Source organism: Rana temporaria, chromosome 3, assembly GCF_905171775.1.
Source record: "Rana temporaria chromosome 3, aRanTem1.1, whole genome shotgun sequence".
NCBI classification, from domain to species: Eukaryota; Metazoa; Chordata; class Amphibia; order Anura; family Ranidae; genus Rana; species Rana temporaria.
Window position 1 is genome coordinate 299,245,066 of NC_053491.1, and position 16,471 is coordinate 299,261,536.

The 16,471-nt window shown below is 46.2% G+C and overlaps 1 protein-coding gene across 1 annotated transcript in view; it reads right to left on the minus strand.

Annotated features, from left to right (window-relative positions):
- SEC24A (SEC24 homolog A, COPII coat complex component) overlaps positions 1–16,471 on the minus strand; it is a 321,040-nt gene that overhangs the window by 277,393 nt on the left and 27,176 nt on the right.

The window sequence follows — 16,471 nt, forward strand, 5'->3', positions numbered from 1 at the left end:
AAAAAAAAAAAAAAAAAAAAAAAAAATTATATATATATCATAAAATATTTGCTTTCAACATGTTGTTCCAAGCAAAGTCCAATAATGAACATAAAGCATTTGGTACCATATAATTAAAAAATGTATTTCATTTTAAAAACTCAAAATGTAAAAGCCCTAACAGCTTACACACTTCTGGAAGCACTATATTACCTTTCAGCTTTTCTGTGCCCAGTTCTCATTTAGTATTGTTTTGTTATTTAACCACTTCCTACCGGACGGACGTCCTCGAATTTGAGCCGGGATATCTGAATGATGCCTGCAGCTACAGGCATCATTCAGATATCGACTTTTAGAGCTGGCGATTCTGTGCACCGTAAGAACAATCATAGTGGCTCTTCTGCCGCTTGATCGTTCGTTCTTATAGGTGGCGAGAGGGGACGCGCCCCCCCCCTCTCCCGCCGCACTCCAGTGCTTCTACCGACTCCCCACTGCGGTCAGTGAGTCGGAGAACAGATCCGCCGGCCCGGGATGCCTACCATAGAGATTTCCGGCGGACCAGATGGTCGCTACAGGCTCTATGATCGTTCGGAGGCCGGGCGCAATGTTATGACGTCAAAAAACAAAACAAAAACAAAAAAACAAACAAACATGGCCCCACTTAGGCTGTGAAGCAGTGATCGTTTTTTTTTGGGGGGGGGGGGGTTTCAGGCATCCCAGCCTAGAGGTGAGATGTGGGGTCTTATTGACCCCATATCTTACTGTAAAGAGGACCCTGTCAATGCTTATTCCTATTACAAGGGATGTTTACAGACTGCAGTAAGGTAAAGGAAGCTATTTAGCTAAAAAACAAAAAATATTTCCTCAGTTTTAGGCCGATACGTATTCTTTCTACATATTTTTTTCGTTATAAAAAAAACAAAAAAAAAAAAATAAGTCTCAATCGTTTGATTCGTTTGCGCAAACGTTATAGTGTAGGGCAGGGATATGCAATTAGCGGACCTCCAGCTGTTGCAGAACTACAAATCCCATGAGGCATTGCAAGACTCTGACAGCCACAAGCATGATAACCAGAGACAGAGGCATGATGGGATTGTAGTTTTGCAACAGCTGGAGGTCCGCTAATTGCTTATCCCTGGTGTAGGGGGTATATTTATGGCATTTTTATGAATAGTTTTTTTTTTACTAGTAATGGCGGCGATCAGCGTTTTTTTCCCAGTACTGCGACATTATGGCGGACACTTGGCACACCAGTGCTATAAAAATGCATTGGATTAACAAAAAAAAAAATGCCACTGGCAGTGAAGGGGTTAACACTAGGGGGCAGGGAAGGGGTTAAGTATGTTACCTGTGTGTGTTTTAACTGTAGGGGGGGTGGACTGACATGGGGAAATGACTGATCTTCTGTTCATATATATTCCCTCCCGGTCCTCGCTCTGTAACGAGCGATCGCCTGTGCCCGGCGGAGATCGCGCCCGCCTGGCACGCCAGTCGGGGGCGAGCAGGGGCGTGCACACGCCCCTAGTGGTCGCTTCGAGAGCCGACGTAGAGCTACAGGCTCTCGCGCAGGGGAGCCGACCTGCCACCATAGAACTGGTCGGGAAGCAGTTAAATACATTTGTTCATGCTCTCTATAGTAACCAGCCTTTCATTGCATTTTTGCCTGGATGATTTTATTTTTGCATTGGTTTTTAAAACACCCCCACCAAAAATAAACAATTTTTTTTTTCCATTTATGATGGCGACCCCCTGTTCCACTCCCTTCATCCTCACATGAGCCAGTTCAGTTCTTAAGCTGATCTGCAAGTATTTGAATATCTAAATACCCCCTAAGGCCCATTTCACACTGGGGGGGAGGCGGCGGCGTTAAAGTGCTTTACCGCTGTTTTTGCAAAGGTTTTACCCCCGCTAGCGGCTGAAAAACAGGTTAAAGCTAGGGTTGTCCCGATACCACTTTAAGACCGAGTACAAGTACCGATACTTTTTTTTCAAGTACTCGCCGATACCGAATACCGATACTTTTTTTTAATCTCATGTGACGGCAGCACGTGTCAGTAGTTTTTAAAAAAACATTTTTTTATTTATAATGCTTTTTTTTTTTTTTAAGGGGGAGGAGGGGTGGACTGTGTCAGTGTGTTTTTTTTTATTTTATTACTATTATCTACAATAATTGTTTTTTATTCTTTTTTTATTATTCTTTATTTATTTTTTATATTTTTTTCAACCCTGTTGGGGGGGCTTTGGTGAGATATCAGGGGTCTTCACACACCTCTGACATCTCCCCTTTGGGACAGAGAAAGGGACTAGGGACACATGTTCACCTGTCCCTTTCTCAGCAGCATCAGCTGCGCTGAAAATGAATAGAGTGAAGACAGCATCTCCCTCTTCATTCATAAACTGAAACAATGTAATCACAGTTTATGATGTTTCAGTTATGTGAATGGACAGTCAGTGATCACCGACTGTCCATTCGGAGCAGTAAGGAGCTGGATTTACCGGCTCATACCCCACTCTCCATCCCGACAGTTCCAGGGGGTGGAGGAGGAGCACGGAAGGGGAGAGAAACACGGTGGGAATACACAGCGGGAATACACTATATAGCGGTGATTGGTGCCTGTAACTTCCCCATGCACTGATCACCCCTGACAGTACAAGTATCGGGTGAAGCATCGGGAGCATTTGCCCGAGTACAAGCACTCGGCAAATGCTTGGTATCGGACAACCCTAGTTAAAACCACCGCTGTAGCTTCACTTTGCCGGTGGTTTGGCCACGCTGCCCATTGATTTCAATGGGCAGGAGTGGTGGAGGAGTGGTATACACACCGCTCCAAAGATGCTGCTGGCAGGAGTTTTAATGTCCTGCCAGCGCATCGCCTCAGCCCGCGGGCTTTCACACCGAGACTGCAGGGGAGACATTTTTTCAGGCGCTATTTTTAGCCCAAGAGAGCCTGAAAAACGCCCCAGGGTCTAATGGAACTTTTTTGTATTGTTCATAAAAATGGAAGGAAAAAAAAAAAAAAAAACTTTATGAAGGGTTCATTATATTTATATTAGGGCTGCAACCAACGATTATTTTCATAATCGATTAGTTGGCCGATTATTGTTTCGATTAATCGGTTAATAACTTTGCAATTTGCATTTTTACTTTTTTTTTTTGCCCAATTTGTTGTTGGGCAGATTAAAAAACACAAATTGCTGCAAAAACGCATTATGTGCTTTTCTGCAGCTTTTCCATTGAAGTATATTGAACCCAAAAAAGTGAAATGGCACCATTTTGCCCTTTCCAAATACGCAGCAGCTGAAAAAAGAATAGATGTGAACGTGTCCCATAGGAAACCATGTAAAAGAACTGTAGTGTTTTTTGCAAAAAGCAACAAAAAAGTTGTGACCCAGGCCCGAGATGTTTAGTAACATAATGGGATTTAAAGGGGTTACTTTACTGTGGGACCATGAAAGTAATATTTACAGTAGCGATTTGCTCTTTTTGTATCATAAAGGGGTAATTTTATTTATTTTTAAACCCCATTATGTTACTGGCCAATTAATCGATTATGAAATTAATCGATTAATATTTTCATAATCGATTAGTAGTTTCGGCCTTAATTTATATAGCCAATTTTTTTTGTATTTCGTGAATTCATTTTTGCATCCATACTGAGGAGTGAACGTGAGTCACAAAACGCGTAGAGGTTTTCTATTCATGCGATACCAAGACAATTCAGCCTTTATTCAGCATGTACTCATCTAGGGCCGAAACAACTAATCAATTAGTCGACAACTAATCGATTTCATAAATAGATTACCATTTTGATAAATCGACCGGCCAGTAACATAACGGGGTTAAAAAATAAATTACAAAAAATTTGCCCTTTATAGTACAAAAAGAGCAAATAAATCGCTACTGTAAACATTTTCACTGATCCACAAAAAAAAAAAAAAAAAAAAAAAAAAAAAAACATACATTACAGTAAGTGCCGGTTCACACTACAGCGACTTGGGATCCAACTTGTGTCGCGCGACATGAGAAATTTCATTGAAGTGAATGAGAGCCGTCTTAATGTACACTACTGAAGTCGCTCCGACTTCAGAAAAGGTTTCTGTACGACTTCTAGGCAACTTGTACCCATTGATTTCAATGGAAAGTTGCCCTCCAAAGTCAGATAACTGTCTTAATTGAGCAACTTTACAGGAAAAGAAAATAGTTTACTCATGCAAACCCCCCTCCCACAGAGCTGATTATTCTGCAATTGGCCACAGCCAAAGTCGCCTGTCCTGGAGGCAACTTTAAGTCGCGTTGTAAGTTGCTCCAAGTCGCCTTGCAAAGTTGCGCTGCAAGTTGGGTTGCCCCTGTGTGAACCAGCACTTACGATTATTTGCTCTTTTTGTACTATTAAAGGGCCAATTTTATATTTTTTGTTTTAACCCCATTATGTTACGAAACATCTTGGGCCTGGTTCACGCCTATGTGTTTTTTGGTGCTTTTTGCAGAAACGCACTACATTTCATTTAACATGGTTCCTTTGGGACACGTTCACATCTATGCTTTTTTTTTTTTCCCAACTGCTGTGTATTTGGAAAAGACTTTCAGGGCAAAAACTGTGCATTTTTGGTTCAATATACTTCAATGGAGAAGCTGCAGAAAAGCATGCAATTCGTTTTTGCAGCAATTTGTGTTTAACCACTTAAGGACCGCTTCACGCCGATATACAAATCGGCAGAGCGGCACGGCTGGGCATAAGCATGTACAGGTATGTTGCTCTTTAAGAGTACAGTCGGGGGCGGCACGCTCGCGACCCAGTCCTGAGCTCCATGACTGGACCCAATCGCAGCCGGTGTCCTGAGCTGAAGAACGGGAAGAGACAATTATAAAACAAACCTTTCCCCGTTCTTCCGTGAGTGTCACTGATCGTCTTTTCCCTGTCATAGGGAACGATGATCAGTGACATCACACGCCAAGCTACGCCCCCACACAGTAGTAATCACTCCCTAGGAAACACTTAACCCCTTCAGCACCCCCTACAGGTTGCAGCCCTTTGCCAGCCTTCATCCGGCCCTTGGGGCAATACTGCTCCCAATGCAATGAGGCACTATTCCTCCCACTAACACCAACAATGGGGCAACCATTTCTTCCACCGATACCAATGATGAGGCAACCAATTCTTCCACTAATACCAATGATGGGGCACCAATTCCCCCTCCTACTGACCACCAACACTAAGGCCGTGTTTGTTCTCACTGATGCTCGGCCAGGGCATTTTCTACCTCCACTGGCCAGAATCATCGGCCCCCCTAAGTCTAAAAAGGACAGTAAACTGGTTCTTTGTTTGAAAAGTCTGGCGATCCCTGGTCTAAACAGCAGTGAGGTAAGCTGTGTGTTGACATGGGAGGTGGGTTCACAGAAAGTTATTTTTTGGTGGTGGGATTCGCAACACATGAGATTTTTTGTTCCCTTGTACGATTCTTACTTGGGTTTTTTTTTGGCTCTAGTGGACCCACTGCTTTATCTTTCACGTTGGATGTTACTGGATGTTATTGGATCACCTGTTACTAATTGATTTTGTTTGTAAGATCACGGTTCACTTTATTTCACTTATTTTATTTACACCGTATTGACATTTGCAGATTTGTTCAAATCACGTTACAATCATATTCTAGCGTTTTATTTTTCTCACAGTATAGTCACCTCCTATATTAGCCAACTTGCCAGTTCTTTTCACATTCATTATGTGGGGGCGGGACCCCAGTTTTGAGTCTCCCTTACCATTTCAGCCCCCGTGTCACTCACAGCGCAGTCACTATTTTTCACATTTTGACACTGTCTTTTAGGATTAGACTTTCAAGTGTCTGCAGCAGTGTTCCCTAGATCAGTCCCTTAGAGTAGGCCCACAGACAGCACAGGGGTTCTCTTCATATATTTTCCTATGTATAGTTTTTGAATCCCAACTTTGTTAAAGTGGTTGATAATCCCTGAAATTAAAGATGAAAAAAATAGGATTTTTGTACTCCCCGTAAAATCCTTTTCTCTAGAGGTCCATGGACGGACACAGCTCCTTAAATCTTGACATTTGGGTTATGTTCCTGTTCATAGGAGAGGACTAGGCAGAACATGCTAGTTATCGTAAAACATGCAACCAACAGGGCGGTCCCTCCGGTCATCACCCCTCACCCTGCACCCTTAGTTCGTCAAAAAGCAGTACAAAACTTATAAAAGGAGGGGTGGGTGCTGTGACCGTCCATGGACGACAGAGAAAATGATTTTACGGTGAGTACAAAAATCCTATTTTCTCTTTTCATCCATGGACAGACACAGCTCCTTAAATCTTGACATTTGGGACGTCCCCAAGCAGTGTCAGAAAAAAACAAGGGGTGGGAACAGTAATCAAAAGACCCAACTTCACCCCAGCCAAGCAGAGCTCAACTGAGGAATTGCAACTTTAAACAGCTGCTTGCAAAACCTTGTGGCCGAAGGAAGCATCTGAAGATGCACTCACATCAACCCTGTAAAATTTGGAAAAAAGTGTGAACGGATGACCAAGTCGCCGCCTTACACACTTGTGAGACAGACGCTTGATGGACGGAAAGCCCAGGAGGCACCAATTGCCCTGGTCGAATGCGCCATAAACAGGAAAGGTAGGCGCCTGCCCCTTAAGGGCATAGGCATGGATGACGGTCTGCCTGATCCACCTAGAAATGGTGGCACCGCCACAACGGCGAGTCTGACCTCCGGAACGGAGCCGTAGCAGACAGGTACACCCGTAGAGCACGTACCACGTCTAAAGTATGGAGCGCAGCATCTTTGGGATGCGACGGTCGAGGACACAAGGAAGGAATGTCCTCATTCAGGTGAAAAGCTGAAACTACCTTCGGAAGAAAGGAAGGTTGCGAGCATAGCACCACCTTATCCTTATGAAGGACCAAGTAAGGAGACTTGCAAGACCAGGCTGCCAACTCACACGTCTGACAGATGTAATGGCCACTAGAAGGGCCACTTTCTTAAACAGCGTCAAGAGGAGTTTCTCGGATGTTCTCAAAGGAAGGTTCCTGGAGAGCCGAGAGCACCAGATTAAAATCCCATAGAGGAATGGGTGGTCTAATTGGGGGAATCACATGTCGAACCCCCTATACAAAACGTACCCACCAGTGAATGGGTTGCCAAAGGACGTTGAAAGAAAACAGCCAAAAGCTGAAATCTGGCCCTTAAATGGTGCTTAAGGCAAGCTTCTGATCCACTCCACGCTGCAAAAACAGCAGGACCCTAGAAACCGAATACGTCCGTGGATGCCACCCCATCTCTTTACACAAAGATGTAGGCCTTCCAGGTGCGATGGTAGATCTTCCGAGGAGGACTTCCGCGCCCGCGCCCTCAGCATGTTTGAGATGACCTAATCTGACAGACCTCGGTCCTTTAGCATCTGGCTTTCAATAGCCATGCCACTAAAGCCAGCGACTGAAAAGCAGGATGAAGTATAGGACCTTGAGAAAACAGGTCCTCCCGCATCAGCAGCCGCCATGGGGCATCCGGCACCAGGCGCACAAGGTCGGCGTACCAGGGATGCAGAGACCAATCTGGAGCGACTAGAATCACCGGATCCCCTCGATCTCCACTCTGCAGAGCAGACAAGGAAGCAACTTTAGTAGAGGAAAGGCATAAATTAGCTGATACTGACCCCACAGGGCCACCAACGCGTCTGTTCAGGGATCTCTGGACCTGGCCACAAACCTCGACACCTTGCGATTGAGTCAAGAAGCCAGGAGATCCACATCCGGAGTGCCCCACCTCCGGCAAAGGAGTTGAAATACCTCCAGATGTAAACGACCATTCCCCTTGATCCAGCATCTGACGACTTAGGTAGTCCGCCTGCCAGTTTTCTACACCTGGAGTGTAAACGGCTGACAGTGACGGCACGCTCCTTTCCGCCCACCGCAGGATGTGAGCGACCTCCGACGTCGCAGCCGAGCTCCTTGTTCCCCCCTGATGGTTGACATAAGCCACTGACGTGGCGTTGTCAGAATGGATGCTGATCGGACAACCTTGTAGCCTCTGCGACCACAAGGAGAGGCAAAGCCTGATCGCTCAAAGTTCTAGTACATTGATCGGCAGGCGAGAGTCGTCCGGACCAAAGAGCCGGGGATCTCAGCCACCAACTCAGGGAAGCCCTGACCAGGTGACTGTTTGGACAGGATCTCCTTCTGCAATACTCGTGTGGAATTGGGCATACGGTACTGCCTCGAAGGAGGCTACCATGAGGCCCAGAACTTGTATGCAAAAAATGGAGAAGCGACCATTTTCAGGATGCCAACAACCTTACCGCCGACTGGAGTGTCTGCAACCTCTTTAAAGGAAGGAAGAACTTCGCCTCCGAGGAGTCCAGGATCAACCCTAGGTACTCCAGATGCCGAGTCGGTACCAACACCAACTTCTGAATGTTCAGTATTCCGGGAGGGTCCGATTGGCTATAGACACGTCCTCTAATTCTAAACCAGAAGCAGCTCTCAGAAAAAAGCTATGCCTTGTTGTCTCAGCAAAGCCAGGATCGGCGTCAAGCACCTGGTGAAACTCTTGGTGCTGACGCTAGGCCAAAGGCAAGAGCCACAAATTGATAGTGGTCTTCACCGATCGCAAAGCGCAGAAATCTGATGTCTGGCGCAGATTGGGACATGCAAGTATGCGTCCTTGATGTCCAGGGACGCCAGAAAGTCCCCTGGATGGAGCGCAGCAACCACCGAATAAATGGATTACATCCTGAACCTTCGCACCGTCACAAAGGCATTAAGGTCCAAGATTGGACGGACCCCATCCTTCTTTGGGACCACAAACAGATTTGAACAGAATCCCTGAAACCTTTCCTCCAGGGGCACAGGTAAAATAACTCCGCACCTGAGCAAGTCTTGTACAGCACCCATCAAAGCAGACCGATGAGCCGGAAGAAGAAGATTTGAGGGAAAGAATCCGTTTGGAGGACAAGAAAGAAACTATCTTGTACCCCGAAGTGACCACCTCACACCCCCACTGGTCGGCGAGCAGGATGGTCCACTGAGCTGCAAACTCGCGAAGCCCCCCCCCCCCCACCTTGAGTCGAGCAGGAGCAAAACGTCAGCGGTAGTAGGCTTGTTAAGCGTCCCTGGGTGCGTAAGCCTCTGTCTCCCAGCTGGAGCTTTGTCAGTCTGGGAAGATCTGCTGGCTGACCCTGACTGACGAAAAACCCACGTTAGTCTTACCGGTAACGGTATTTCCAGGAACCTTCCGGGACAGCTACTTGAGAGATGATTGGCTCCGCCCTCTACAGGAAACACAAATCACATACAATTTAAAAGGCCCCTCCCTTTCCTCTGACCCTCAGTTGTTTAGAAGATCAAGTAAACCTCCACTAAAGTGCACTCGGCAGAGGAAAAAACACAAACAAAACACCACCACCAGGTGAAAGTAGAATAGGGTGGGAATATAGATGCTGTCCTGGAAGGTTCCTGGAAATACCGTTACCGGTAAGACTAATGGGGGTTCCCCCGCCCCCCTCACCTTCCAGGACAGCTACTTGAGAGGATAAGCAAGATACTATACCTTAGGGAGGGGCAACTGCCTGAAGCACTTTCCTACCAAAGGAGAGGTCCCCGGTTGGAAAGCATCTGAACTCTATAACGTTTGACAAATGCATGAGAGGGGGACCAGACGGCAGCTTTATAAATTTCTTCCCATGATGAACTGAACAATACTAAACAGCTGGGAGCAACTCCTAAACTCCCTGGATTTCTCTAGGTAAAGTAGAAGACATCTCTAAGTCTAAAAAACTAAAATATCTTTCCTCCTCCACATTTTTGGGAGAGGTACAGAAACTTGGCAGGATTACTTCCTGTGACCTATAAAAGTTAGAAGATACTTTGGGCAAATAGAAAGGTTTAGGCTTAATCACCATCCTGTCCTCTAAAATCCTCAGGAAGGGATCTTTACAGGAGAGGGACAGCAGATCAGAAATCCTTCTCCCTGACGTAATAGCTAAAAAGGAAGGAAATCTTCAAGGAAATACATTTCAGGGAAGCTTCATGGAAAGGCTCAAAAAGGAGCCCTTGTTAGAGCATTTAAAGCGGGGGTTCACCCTAAAAAAAAAAAAATTCTAACATTGCATGGAGCCGACCTATGAGACCGACAGTATGCTGTTTTTTTTTGCGTACATACCATTTTAGGGCTATTTTCACCCCCGGCTTCCCCGCGGGAGTGGGCGTTCCTAATCACAGGCTGTGATTGACGTGCTTCCGACCGGCGCATACTGCACGTCACGAGTTGCCGAAATAAGCCGAACGTCTGTGAGGCTCTATACGGCGCCTGCGCACCGACGTTCGGCAACTCGTGACGCGCAGTATGCGCCGGTCGGAAGCACGTCAATCACAGCCTGTGATTATGAACGCCCACTCCCGCAGGAAAGCCGGGGGTGAAAATAGCCCTAAAATGGTATGTACGCAAGAAAAAAAAAAACACACAACAGCATACTGTCAGTCTCATAGGTCAGCTCCATGCAATGCTAGAATTTTCTTTTAGGGTGAACCCCCGCTTTAATACCAATGATGGATCCCAAGGAGGCACATGTTTGACGATCCTGGGAGCATGTCTAGATCTGGCTGAAAGGAACCTCCTGACTAAAGGATCTTCCGCTAGCCTCTTGTCTGAAAACACAGACAGGGCTCCAACCTGAACCATAAGGGTCCACTCCTCTGTGTAAAACATCCAATATACAGGGAACGGAAAAAGAATCTAAACCGTATTTCCTTCGCCAGGAATAAAACGTTTTCCACGTTTTCCTGACCATAGATTCTAGACCATAGATTCTTCTAGTTACCAACTTGCGGCTGTCCAGGATAGTTTTGAATAACTGTCTCTGAGCACCCTTTCAACTGTAAGATGCGCCGCTCAGCCTCCAAGCCGTCAAATGGAAGGTCCGAGTGTTTGGATGCAATATTGGTCCCTGATGAAGTAGATACTTCCGCTCTGGCAGGGGCCAGCGATGATCCATAGAGGGTCTTCAGAGAGGAAAACCAACTCCTCCTGGGCCACCAGGGGGGTCGATCAGAACCACTTCTGCCTGATCCTGAATACATTTTCTGAACTACCAGAGGCAAGAGAGGGAAAGGAGGGAAGGCGCAGGCCAGAGCATCCATTCCTAAGGACTCTCTCTCTCTCTCTCCAGTGAGAAAAATGCCAGCACTTTTCTGTTGAGACTGGAGGCAAAAAGATCCACTGTAGGAAGACCCCATCTTAGCACAATCTCCTGGAACGTGCGTTGATGCAACTCCCAACAGCTGGAACTTACGCTCACCCTGCTCAGACAGTGCGCCAGTGTGTTCTCTGAACCTTCCAATGTGGACTGCTCTGATCGAGGCGACATTGATTTCCGTCCATGAAAGAATCTGCTGCGATTGCATTAGGAGTGACTCCGAACGAGTGCCCCCCTTGCTTGTTCAGGTTTGCCACCATCGTGGCATTGTCTGAAAATACCAAAAGGTCTTTTGAACTGAGCCTCTCCTGCAGAGCCAAGAGAGCTTTCCCTACAGCTAGCAGTTCCTTGAAATTTGAGGAGCGACCAACCTCCCTGGGCCTGCCAGCTCCGAGAACGCGCACCCCAACCCCACCGACTGGCTTCAGTAGTACCCTTCACTGGAGCATGTTGCACCCAGTTTTTCCCTCCCTGCAGGTGTTCCCGCTGCTCCCACCAGGAGAGATTGAGAGAATCCTCTCTTGGAAGTTGATCCAGAGAATCCTTCCTGCGATCCCAATGGTGTAAGAGAAACACCTGAAGGGGTCTGGAGTGTAATTGGGCCCAGGGAACTCCTGGGATGGCTGCGGTCATTAAACCTAATAACTGCATGACCCGCTGAAGCAAGGTTTTTGGGAGCAATCCTGCACGGGGGAGAAGTTTCAAAACGTTCTCTTCGGGAAGAAAAAATTTCTGGAGCAACAGAGTCTATTAGATAACCCAGAAAATGTATGTTCTGGGAGGGTACCAGACAAGACTTCCGTTGGTTGACTTTCCACCCTAGATCCTGAAAGGTCCGCAAAACCAACTGCAGATCCTGGATAAGGGATTCTTTGTCTTGGACAGAGATCTGAAAATCGTCCAGATATGGGACGATCGATACACTTTGTATCCGAAAAAAGGCCATGACTTTGGTCATGATCTTTGTAAAAATTCTGGGCACTGCCGAGAGTCCAAAAGGGAGGGCATTGAACTGCCAATGACTCGGCGCGTTGTCCATGAGTCGCAAATCTGAGGAACCTTCGGTGGTTCTGGCAGATTGGAACATGAAGATAAACGTCCTGAAGATCCAGGGTAACCATGAAGACCTCTTGCCACAATAGAGTCCTCGCAGAGTAAAGGTTTTCCATTCGGAAACATCTGTAGAGAATATACTCGTCCAGGATGCTCAAAATTGATGACCATCCGGAAGCTGCCAGAGGCTTTCTGAACCAGAAAGACATGGGAATAAAATCCCCGGAATTTTTAAATTTCCGGGACAGGGGAAAAGACCCCTTCTGTTTCCCACACGGAAACTAGATTCAACATGGCTTGCCGTCTCTTTTGGTTTCTCGGCAGATGAGTAAGAAAAAATATCTGGGGTGGAAGATTTTTAAATTCCAACCTGTAAACCCCTTTCCAATATTTGAAGGATAAAGGAATTGTCAGAAATCTTTGCCCATTCCTTGACGAAGTGAAACAACCTTCCCCCTACCCCTATCCTGGCATCACTGGGGATTTTTGGAAGTGGCTGAAGCAGCAAAGAGTCCCCTTCTTCTACTTATCTTTGTTAAAAGACCACTTTTTTGTCGCCTGTTGGTTTCAAAATGAGCTTTGTTTTGGAAACCACGAAAAGTCTTCTTATTCTGTGGCTTATTCTTTTGAGAAGAAGGGAACCGCTTAGACTTCTCAGAGGAACGAGCTAGGACCTCCACCAAGGAGTAACCGAATAAGAGCTTGCCTTCAAAGGGAAGGCTGCAGAGCTTGTTCTTGGAGACCAGGTCCCCCTCCCAAGACTTAAAGCGGGAGTTCACCCAATTCCTTTTTTTTTTCTATTTTCCCCTTAGATTCCTGCTCGTTGTGTCTAGGGGAATCGGCCATTTGTTTTAAAATATGATCCGTACTTACCCGTTTTCGAGATGCATCTTCTCCGCCGCTTCCGGGTATGGGTCTTCGGGAGCGGGCGTTCCTTCTTGATTGACAGTCTTCCGAGAGGCTTCCGACGGTCGCATCCATCGCGTCACTCGTACCTGAAAGAAGCCGAACGTCGGTGCGGCTCTATACTGCGCCTGCGCACCGACGTTCGGCTTCTTTCGGAAAATCGTGACGCGATGGATGCGACCGTCGGAAGCCTCTCGGAAGACTGTCAATCAAGAAGGAACGCCCAGTCCCGCAGCCCATACCCGGAAGCGGCGGAGAAGATGCATCTCGTAAACGGGTAAGTACGGATCATATTTTAAAACAAATAGCCGATTCCCCTAGACAAAACTAGCATGAAGCTAAGGGGAAAATGTGTAAGCTATGGGTGAACCTCCGCTTTAAGCCAGATTGCTCGTCTGGCTGAATTAGTGAGAGCAGAAGACCTTGCTGTAGTCTTGACAGAGGATGCAGCTGCATCAGCCAAGGCTACGGATTTAGCAATAAATGGGAGGGACTCCCTAATCTCCTCTTTGGGGGTGTCAGACGAAAGGAGCTACAACTGGACCCAAGGATAAAGCTGAGGCATCCCAGGCCTTACATAGCAAAGAATCGGCCTTCCTATCCATTTGCTCTATCAGGACCCCTGAGTCTTCAAAGTACAGGTCTGACTTCTTAGAAACCCGAGACATAGGGGCATATAGTTTAGGACATTTAAAGAAAGTTTCTTCAAATTTCAAATTGAAAAGTAAATCTTTTGTGGCCTTTAGATTGGAAAACTCCTTTTCGGATCTTTCCATTCTGACAGAATCATATCCTTACAGGGGTTGTAAAGGTACAATTTTTTTTTCCTAACTAGCTTCCTTTACCTTAGTGCAGTCCTCCTTCACGTACCACATTCTTCGATTTTGCTTTTAAATGTCCTTATTTCTTCTGAGAAATCCTCACTTCCTGTTCTTCTGTCGGTAACTCCACACAGTAATGCAAGGCTTTCTCCCTGGTGTGAAGTGTCATGCTCGCCCCCTCCCTTGGACTACAGAATAGTCAGGACGCCCACTAACGCACAGCTCCTTTCTCCATCTGCAACGTAGAGAGCGTCCCGACTCACCTGTAGTGGTTATACCAGAATGATGCCTGCAGGTTTAGGTATCCTTTTCAGCCAACGGTCGGCTTTCATGTAAAAGCAATCCTAGTGGCCAATTAGCCTCTAGACTGCTTTTACAATCAGTGGGAGGGAATGTCTCTTCCCCCCCCCCCCCCGTCTTCCATGTAAACAGACATCCCTGTTCTGACAGGGGAGTTAGAGAGAGATCTGCTGTTCCTATTGATCAGGAACATCGCTCTCTCTCTCTCTCTACTCCCAGTCACTACACCCCCCCCCCCACAGTTAGAAACACCTCCCTGTGAAACACTAAGGCGCCTTTCACACGGACTGCTGCTCTGCCGCAGTTAAAAGCATGTTTCTTTTTGAAATTCAAGACTCCAGGCACAGCGATCGGCTGCATTTGTACACTGCGATTAGCTGCGTTTACATGCAGCTACGTTTAGCTGCGGTTGGCCATTATTGTCATCCCCATAGCAACTGTTTTTATTTTGAGGTGTCCTGTTTTTTTCTTTTGTTCATGCTGCTATCCGCAGCTGACACAGTGCACTGCGATTACCTGCAGTTATGTGCAGATAGCTGTGCAAAATCGTTCCTAGACGCACTCAAATCTATTTTTTCTATCTGCACCAAACCGCATGTAACAAAACCGCAGTGTAAACGTAGTGTGTGAATGGGGCCATAGGAAAGCATTATGTGCTTTCAACTGCGGTAGAAAAATTATAAAATCCGCACCTAAAAGCACCATTTTATCCGCCCGTGTGAAAGAGGCCTAAACCCCTTGATCACCCTCTAGTGTTAACCTCTTCCCTGCCAGTGACATTTATACCAAAAAAAAAAAAAAAAAAAAAAAATCAGTGAGTATTTTTTAGCTCTGATCGCTGTATAAATGTCAGTGGTCCCAAAAAAAGTGTCAAGTTTTCAATCTGTCCGCCGCAATCCTGCTAAAAATCGCTGCCATTACTAGAAAAAAAAAAAAAAAAATCATAAATCTTTTCCCTATTTTGTAGAAACTATAACTTTGGTTTGTGCAAATCAATACACGATTAAAAGAAAGAAGGGGGGGGAATGGCAAATGAATGCTTGTGCCACATCCAGTATATATGAGAAAAGAAAAAGGGAGTTCCCCTGGGTGGACTTTTAAGGCACTAATAGTATTCCAAAACATACAGGATAGAGAGTAAAAAGAAATAAAAAATTTTGTCAGGCATACAAAGCTGTCGGTTCTTCGAACCTGGGTGGAGCTAGAGACTCTGGGCGGGGATGGAAGATCAACCCGCACACACCATCTATTTTGCCACTCCTAGCGGATATGCCTAGTCCGCAGTTGAGGCTTATTGCGTCGGTGGATGTGGTGTGCGCGACGCTGCCCCGAAGCGATGACCTTGTGCATGCGCGGTGGGGGCTTTGCCGCGCACACCAGATCCAGAGGACCAACTAGGAGTTCCCTACTATCTTTGTTTCTCGCGGTCAGTTGTCTGATTATCTGTGATAGCTGATGCGAGGGACTTGATATAAAACACCAGCATTCCTTGTTGGATATTTATTGTGCGAGGTCAAATCTGTTAAAGGGTCACTAAAGGAATTTTTTTTTTTTTTTAGCTAAAAAGCTTCCTTTACCTTACTGCAGTCCTGGTTTCATGTCCTCATTGCTCGTTTTTGCTCTGATGTTGCTGTAATACTACTCTGTTCTGGACACTTCCTGGTTGTCTGGCTCCTTATGAAAAAAGTCATGGGAGAGTTTAGTTTAGTTTTCCTAGCCATGACTCTCTATGGCACTGTCCAGCACAGAGGCATAAAATAACATGCAAAGACTAAACTAGTTTCAGTTTAGTTTTTGCATCTAGAGGCACATTATATGATTGATTTTTATCTATTTTTAATCGTTTTTAAAAGGAATCAGTTAACTATTAGGTCTCTATACCCTGTAAACAGTCATTTCAGCAAAAAAAATGTTTCCTTTAGTGATCCTTTAAAGCGGTGGTTCACCCTCAGTGACACGATTTTACCATCGAGACAGGCATTGTAGCGCGAGCTACAGTATGCCTGTCCCGATTTTTTTACCCCCGTACTCACTGTGTACTCGTACATTATAGATTTCGGCTCCCGCGGGGAATGGGCGTGCCTATGGAGAGGGAGGATGATTGACGGCCGGCCCTGGCACGTCACTCTCCCCGAAGACAGCCGCAGTAGGTCTCGGCTCTTCACGGCGTCTATGCGCAGGCGCCGTGAAGAGCCAAGCCTATTTCGG